Genomic DNA, 8,513 nt, shown 5'->3' on the forward strand with positions numbered 1-8,513 from the left:
TTAATGAACATGGTGAGTTGATTTATAATAATGAATCAAGTGTATGATAGGTTAATGGAGAAAAACAAATAATATACTATTACCAACATATCCATGACAACAAATTCCAGCATAGGCTTCTTGTATTTGTCCTCTCCAGTAGAAATTGACCACCTCTTGATAATACAGACCTTAATCCTCCATATTTGAGGTTCATTCGATAAATCGAGATCTTTGATCATAGTGAATGAAGAAGACATAGTAACAGATAAAAAGGAACAAAATAGTTATTATGATTTGTTTGGAATATGGTAGTGTTAAGAAGCAGGGTATTAGTTTATATAGAAAAATCGATTGATGAATTATGTGTCATCTATAGTTTAAAAAAAATCCATAGAGTGTAGTTAGCTAATGCCAAAGCACTTGGGCTAAGGAATTAAAGAAATTGAAAAAGTTGTATAGTAATGATCATATCAAAACAAAGAAAAAAATCACTTGAAGACTATTTTAATTCTGACAGTGAGATAATTCAATTGAATGGTCTTGGGTAAGAGTGAAGATAGTAATAGGCTACTATACTGGTTTCTAAAAGGAAGTATATATAATTTAAAGTGTCAGAACCTCAAATAGTTATCTCTTTTCAACTGTTTGTTTATCCTTACTTTCATTGAAAATTTTTTGTGTATACAGGTTATGCCAAAGTTAAGGAGAAATAACAAAACTCTTTTGAATTCCATTAGCTGAAAAGAAATAAGGTTTGTTAAATCTATAGCTTTATTCTTTTTTTGAGCCATATAGGTTGCATGAACAAGATTACATTGATATCAGCTCATGTATATATGAAATAATGATTCAAGAGTGTAAAAACTGAGTTACAAGCATGGCATTTAAGTTAAGTTCATTGGCAAAAAAATTGTAATTTAATATATTCTTTTAAATATTTATTTATTTATTTTTAACTAGCTCTATTCTTTTTCCTTGAAGCTTATGATTCGTAATGCCACTTTCTTTGGATCTTCAAATTTGTTCCAAGAATTTTAACAAAAGAATACTCTCGTTGTAAGAGTACAAAGAAAGTACTCTGTTATGAAACTCTTGAAAAAAAAAGTACTTTGTTTGCGTCTTACAATTAGCTTCGTGTTGAGGACTTATGATTACATTTTATTTAAAGAGTAACTTTTATTTGCTATTTTTCTGGTTTAAATTTTAAGTAGAGTTTCTTTGTTATACTAAAGGACATTTACCTTGAACTCTTTTCAATTAGTTCAACTTATTATTTTATAGTATATGCAACTTCTTTATTGTTAGATATTTGAAGTGAAATGTTTTTACTTAATCAAATTAGTGTAATGTTGTGAATTATTTATCAAATCCATTTCAAGAGTTATTATTAATTTTTAATCTAATAATGTTCTTATTTATCAATACTTACATTTGTGATATGTGTGAAAGTTAGATTGTTATAATATTTTAATAATGAAACATTATTGTACTATAAAGAAAATGAAGTGACTGAAATGTCTGAGTCAAGTTTTCTAATCAAAATGCTTACAATTTCATGCAGCAGCACAAAAGTATTAAGAGGAACATCACCAATTTTTCGAGAAGCTCAGGCACTTGAGGAGGGTCATCATTCTCCTAGGAAAGTCCAAGAACAATTTAGGCTTTAAGGTGAATGAGTTGAAAATTTCAATATAGACATGTGATTTGGATATGATTGGCTTATTACATGTGCCCCTTTTTTCACTTTAAATTTTGGAATTAGAATGCATTGTGTGGTGTTTGTTGATTTACTTAACTGAAAATAAATTTTATTCATTCCTTGAAAAGAAGGGTTTTGCAGTTGGCTCATAATGCTCTCAACTCACCTAGCTTCCTCAAAGAGAATCTCTAGGTGGCTACCTTCTCTTTCTATGTACTTAACTATTTGAGTGTTTCATATCTTCTCTCATTTTAGTTTTGACTAAACTATCTTCTCATTCCTGTAGTTTTTTGCCAATGGAATATTCTCTAGTGTTATTGCCAATTTTATCTCTAGGAACCAACACTTACTCTTGCTTCCAGTGGCAAGATTAGAAAGGTTTATATCAAATGATTATATTGTTTTCCCTACTTTAATTATGTTAACTTTAATTCTTTTTGTTTTCCTTATTTTAATTATTGAATTGTGTTAACTTATTTTACATTTCAAGTAAGTTACGACAATAAGCTTGCTGGGAGAGAATTTCAAATTAAAGTTGATTATTAGCATGTAATAAAAGCAATTTGAACTCTTTTTAAAACAAAAAAAATGAGTTTTATTTCTTTAAAATTTTCTTTTTATTATAGTTTTTGAGTTGGATTGCTTTTTTTAAGGTGAATGAGTTGAAAATTCCAATCTAGACATATGATTGTCAGAATGGCTGTTGTTCTATACTTATATTGGAGCTCTATACCCATCATATCAAATACACGATATGACTAATGCTCCTTGATTCACCAAAGCCACCATCCAAAGGTTTTGTTTTCTTTCCTCTTTCTTGGAAATTTTAAGCAAGATTGTTTATCTTTTGAATTATGAGTTTCAGGTATCTAAATGGAGTTTATGAGTTGTGAACAAAAGAAGCGTGTTTCATGGTGGTGTTGATGTTGTTTACGTTCCCTCTCCTGTTAAATCATCTGGGCTCCATCATCTTAACAGCAGCAATTCCTTTTGTTTTCTCTTCACATCCTCTTTATGTTGGTTACTTCTTCTATTTTTTATTCCCTAACCTAATTTAATTCTCATCCTTTCTCTTCTGACACTTTTCCTTTGTAACTTCCTTCATTCTCCAATCCTCTGCTTTCTCCATCATTATTAACATAATTCATCTTTCTTTTATTCAAATTTTAATGATGTATCCCCCTTTCTCTTCCACCTACCATCCAGGCTTCCTATGAGGACAAGAATGGTGTTGTTGTGCTGTTATGATCGATGGTGATGATTATGGGATTCAGCAGCAAACAGGTGGTGACGGCAGTTTCTATGGCTCCATACATTATTCCAGAAGTACTCTTGATGTAATGGTCTCTTCTTTATCTCACTTCTTACTTCTTACTTCTTATCTTCAACAAAAGAAAAGATATAAAATTGAAATCTTTACCAAATTCTCGGTTTGTTGGTTTTTTTTTTTTGTTGGAAATGGGGTTATGTGCAAATGTGGAAAAATCTAATTCAGAAGGTGAAAGAAGGAGGCATTGATGTCATTAGAACCTACATCTTTTGGAATGTTCATGAGCCTTCTCCTAATAGTGTACTTTGCTTTATTTTATTTTTACTCTTTCTCTCTCAAGTCATTGGTTTTGTCTTTGACTCAACCATCTTCTCAAATTTTTCTAACATTTTGAACTATGTTCTGTGGTGTTTTTTGGTGATGTGAATGAAATTTAGTACAATTTTAAATTTAGGTCTAATCTGGTGAGGTTTGTGAAGACAATACAGAAAGCAAGGCTATATATTGTTGTATATCATTAAATTATTACTTGGTTTTTTTCATCACAAGGTTCTGAGATTTTTTCATTAAATTACAAATAATATTAGTTGTTTAATCCGTGTATATTTTCTTTAATGTTCAGTATCCAAGGTATATTTGATCCCAAATCTCATATCCTCTGATAGTGATGCTAATTATATCATCTAAGTACTTATGTAATATATTAAAATTAAAAAACCATGTATGGATGACCATCATTCTTCTAACTTTTTTGTAGATTACACTCTCCATCAATAGATTATTTTTATTATATTGAATGATGAAAGCATATTTTTTGTACCATCTAATGTGTCATAATTTTAGTCATGTGTTCACAATACTATGGATGTATTCATGTAGGTATTATTTGTTACAATTTGTTTATGTAAATCATTAATGAATCATATATCCCAACTATATTTTTCAAGAGTTTCAATGTATTATATGGTGGAATGTTAGAATTTCATTTCTGTCATCTTTTTTCTTTATGTTTAATGTTCAAATCTATTGTGTTGCACGGGTTGAGTGTTGGTGGTACAACTAAGCCGGGGGTGGTGTCAAAAATGAAGTAAAATTTATTGGTAATTATTCACACAAATGCATTCTCAAAGAGTCCTTTGAGAGGATTCTCAATTTTTATCCATTGGGTAGTGGTCTATATATATAGATTAGATTTATTTTATCATTCGTTTTCTTTGTTGTATCAACTATTTTTTCTGAATATAAACCAATGTGCTTATTCATTTTGTTTTCATTGTGTAGTATATTCCTGCTGCTTTATGCAAGGAGCTCAAACCTTTTGGTTTTAGAATCGTATGAACTATAATTGGTCCTGACTCTTCTACTAATAGAAGATTCTACTTTAAGTTTTTCAATAGTTCTGGTAGGCAAATTGAGTTTTAAGTTTGATTTTGGATGGATGAATTTTATTTCTGTTTACAAGTTGTAAGTTGGGGTTATTTGTATATTTAAGATTGTATTAACATATCCATTTGAGATTTGATATACTCAGAGATTGATGTTGGATTGTAGATGTGTTTAATCATGTAATTTTTCTACCACTGAACTTTAATTCTTTTTTTCCGTATAGTTAGTATATCATATGACCAACTCAACTTTATTATATTTAGTTGTAAATCTTATATTAGTATAACTATATTTAAGTGTGTATTACAAGTTTAAATGTCTCTATATGATTATGTTTTTGACTTACAATTTGATGTGAAGTTTATTAAGCTACACAACTGTTACTATGTTATCAGTGTTAGCATGCTGACAATATATAAGCTCAATAGAAAATTAACATGAGAAAATATTTTTAGTTATGTAATATAACATGAAAAAGTTTTTTAACATTAGTGATTAACATGTAAAGAATGATTTCAATTTATATTCGTGTATCTTAATTTAATTTGATTAATGGTACATATTATGTTATGCATGTATAATGAAATTTTAAATTCCCGTGCTTAGCATGGGTTCATTCACTAGTTGTTTGGATATGAAAGAAAGTATTACAAAATGAGAAAATAGACAATGAATTAGAATTCTAATATAATAATAAGAACATGGTAAGTTATAAGGTATATTGTGATATAAGATGTGATGTAAATATAAAAATAATACAATGTTTTAGAATTTGGAAAAGAAAAAAATTACTTATCATTATAAATGAGTGAACTGTATATATAATAAGAATTGTATCAATGACTTTATTTAAAACTTATGTGAACATTCTAATATTGAATTTGTAACCAATGTTGGCTTTAAACATTCACATGCTTATATTACAAAAGAGTCAGAAACTATAATTGAAGTGCATTAGTTGAATAGGTGTTCAATTCCATGGTAATATTGACTACTTGATTTATAAGGAAATAAATTGATGCATCAAAATCTGCTTCTCCAAGTGCATGTAATCATGTTTGTTGCTAGCTGGATTGAAATCATCTTGAAACACTCTAGCATCTCTAGGAATGAGGGTGATAGCTCAAAAAATTTTGGAGTAACTTCCTAAAAGGAGAAAAAGAAAAAACAAAAAGTTAGAACTACTAATGATATACACAGCTAAAAAAAAAACAAAACACAAACTTCATCAAGAAACCATACTTGCAAAGTAAGAACACTAATTATAAATAATAAAAGTCAATATAGAGGTGGTTACAGAACATATATTTAAAGAAAAAGAAAAAGGTAGGGGAATGAAGTTGAAACAAAGAAGCATGGAGTTGAATTTGGCAACATAAAACACTTATGAGTTACATAAGAGCATGTTGTCACTATAGAAGAATTAAAATTGCAATAGAAGTGAAAAGATTAAAAGAGATCAAATCAAAACAGATCAAATAGACAAATATAAGCATTTACATGCTTATATTACAAAAGAGCAAAAAAAACTATAATTGAAGTGCATTAGTTGAATAGGTGTTCAACTCTCAGGTAATATTACGTAACTCATTCATAGGAAAATAAATTAATGTATCAAAATTTGCTTCTCCAAATGCATGTATTAATGTTTGCTGCTAGCTAGATTGAAATCATCTTGAAGATGATGGCTTAACAGATTCTGCAGTAACTTCCTAAAAGGAGAAAAAGAAAAAAAAAGGTTAGAACTACTAATTATATAGAAGGCTAAAGAAAAAAAAGGTGGGGGCATGAAGTTGAAACAAAGAAGCATGGAGTTGAATTTGGCAGCATAAAACACTTATGAGTTTAATAAGAGCAAGTTCTCACTATAGAAGCATTGCAAATTAGATAGGGAAGGAAAAACTCAGCTTATCAAGAGGAGTACAAAAGAAGTGATTGCACTGAATGAAAGCGAAAGAAGAAGACATAGTAACAGATAAAAAAGAATAAAATAGTTATTATGATTTGTTTGGAATATGGTAGTGTTGAGAAGTAGGGTATCAGCTTATATAGAAAAATCAATTGATGAATTATGTGTCAACTATAGTTTAAAAAAATCCATAAAAAAATGTAGTTAGCTAATGCCAAAGTGTATGGGGGAAAGGAATGAAAAAAATTAGAAAAGTTGTATAGTAATGATCAGATCAAAACAAAGAAAAAAAATACTTGAAGACTATTTTAATTCTGACAGTGAGAGATTTCAATTGAATGGTCTTGGGTAAGAGTGAAGATAGTAATAGGCTACTGTACTGGTTTCTAAAAGGAAGTATATATAATTTAAAGTGTCAAAATCTCAAAAAACAAAGAGGGACAAAGTGAGACTTGATATACTTAGTTTGAAAACTAAAAAAATAACTAATAAATAAATGCAGCCATTTTTATAAATCAAATTAAGGTATATCTTTGACATATAGAGTGGTATAAAGTACTAAACTCATGAGTAAATGTTACTGGTGTGCATAGTTAAGTGACATTGTTCCATGTGTTACGTTATTTTGAAAATAAAATCTTGGCAACAATTGATAATGAGAATAAAAGAAGCATGAGAACAAAATAAGAATGGGTTGAAATGAGGTAGCATACAATACTTATAAGTTAAATAAGAGCATGTTCTCACTGTATAAATCTATTAACTAATAATGTTCTTTCAACGAAATGAATTTATTAAAAAAATCAATCACAACTCACAATTAAACCAGTAAAGATCAGGTTTGCTTTGCTCACATCATCGACTATGGAATTCCACCTGACACCACTAGCTTCCCAAACCTAACCGGATTAAAAGGAGACATTAGCTGACCATAATGGTAAACAGAACTCAAAATATTAATTATGATTCAAAGAATAAAAATGATAACATGAACTAAAGAAGAGATCTCACCAATCTATTATAGACCACCGGTGCTGTGCTGTTTGATTTTCTAGTCTCGGTGCATGTCCTCTATGTGGCTGTTGCTCAATTCTTTACACCAATCTACTTTTTTTTAGTGCTTTCTCCTCCGGACACCACCACCACCATCAGAACTTAGTCACAGATGAAACTCATGGTCGCAGCCGCCTCGTCAATAACAGTAACCCACACCATGGCATCAGCAGCGGACACCATAATAAGAAAAAACTCGTGCAGCTGAGGAGTCCAGATGATGAGCGACACCTTCATCAACCAGGAGGAGGGATCGTCGTTGGACATCAGAGCTTGAATAGAGGAAAGAATTGGAAAAAATGAAATTATCTTTTGGAGTAGTTGCATTAAATTAGTTTTCAATTCAAAATTTGAAAAAAGAAAGGAAGAGAAAAGGAATTTGAATAGTAACAAAAAAATTTACGATACTGATAAGGCTATTAGGGGTAAAGAAAAGAATTGGAGAATGAGGGAGGTTGCATAGAGAATATGAAAGAATAGAAAGGAGGAGAATTAAATTATGAAATAAATAATGAAAAAGAGATAAAAATATATGTAAAAGAGTGAAGAAATACCACAATATGAAACCCATATGAAAGAGAAAAGAGGAACCACAATATAAAACCACCGTGAATTACGCTCCTTGAAGACACGTAGGAATTCCACTAATTGAAACATCTTTTAAGGAATAGGTATATGATAATAAGAATGCCCTAAATCATTGCAGAGGTGGTCGTTGACTTCTTAGTTAGTGATACAACTAATATTTATGCTTGTAATAATATTACAAATTAATTAACTAATTTATTTATTTTTAATTTTTTAAATGAAATATATGTCAGTACTTAATCTTTAAATAAAAAAATATTTAATAATATTAATATTTTTGTAACAAAATTATTCCGAAAAAAATATCTTAAACCATGGTATGGCCTATGTTAAAAATAAGAGACTAAATTGGAGAAAGTATGATATATTATTGAGTGAGTTAAGAATGATACAATGTAAAAGGGTATTATATATAGGAGTTAGAAGAACCAAAGCAATAAAAGCGTAATATCTTATGATAAATATATAGATATGTTAAATAATGCTAATTGATCTAATTGATCCTAATTATACTCAAACATTCCCCCCTTCAAACTCAAGTGGAAGCTAAAGATACCATCTTGAGTTTGGACACTAGAGTCTAAAAACAAGTAGGATGATGAGCCTTCATGAAGATATCAACAGCC

General features: G+C 29.4%; 2 long non-coding RNA genes across 6 annotated transcripts; one reads left to right on the forward strand and one right to left on the reverse strand.

Moving 5' to 3' along the window:
* Positions 1 to 1,764: 1,764 nt before the first annotated feature.
* Positions 1,765 to 4,531, forward strand: LOC112782330 (uncharacterized). 3 transcript variants are annotated; one of them, XR_011878973.1, is made up of 4 exons: positions 1,765 to 1,873; positions 2,547 to 2,697; positions 2,888 to 3,018; positions 4,233 to 4,531. It is a non-coding gene; the product is annotated as an uncharacterized lncRNA (long non-coding RNA). The 3 variants fall into 3 exon arrangements; XR_011878972.1 differs by lacking the exon at positions 1,765 to 1,873 and adding an exon at positions 2,337 to 2,476; XR_011878974.1 differs by lacking the exons at positions 1,765 to 1,873; positions 2,547 to 2,697 and adding an exon at positions 2,338 to 2,476.
* Positions 4,532 to 5,108: 577 nt separating this feature from the next.
* Positions 5,109 to 7,988, reverse strand: LOC112786823 (uncharacterized). 3 transcript variants are annotated; one of them, XR_011879034.1, is made up of 4 exons: positions 7,854 to 7,988; positions 7,258 to 7,571; positions 7,065 to 7,145; positions 5,109 to 5,483 (listed from the first exon to the last, which is right to left on the reverse strand). It is a non-coding gene; the product is annotated as an uncharacterized lncRNA (long non-coding RNA). The 3 variants fall into 3 exon arrangements; XR_011879033.1 differs by lacking the exon at positions 7,854 to 7,988 and adding an exon at positions 5,925 to 6,049 and having other exon boundaries at positions 7,258 to 7,831; XR_003194342.3 differs by lacking the exon at positions 7,854 to 7,988 and having other exon boundaries at positions 7,258 to 7,805.
* Between the last annotated feature and the right edge of the window lie 525 nt (positions 7,989 to 8,513).

This window comes from Arachis hypogaea, chromosome 20 (assembly GCF_003086295.3).
Source record: "Arachis hypogaea cultivar Tifrunner chromosome 20, arahy.Tifrunner.gnm2.J5K5, whole genome shotgun sequence".
In the NCBI taxonomy this organism is placed as follows: domain Eukaryota; kingdom Viridiplantae; phylum Streptophyta; class Magnoliopsida; order Fabales; family Fabaceae; genus Arachis; species Arachis hypogaea.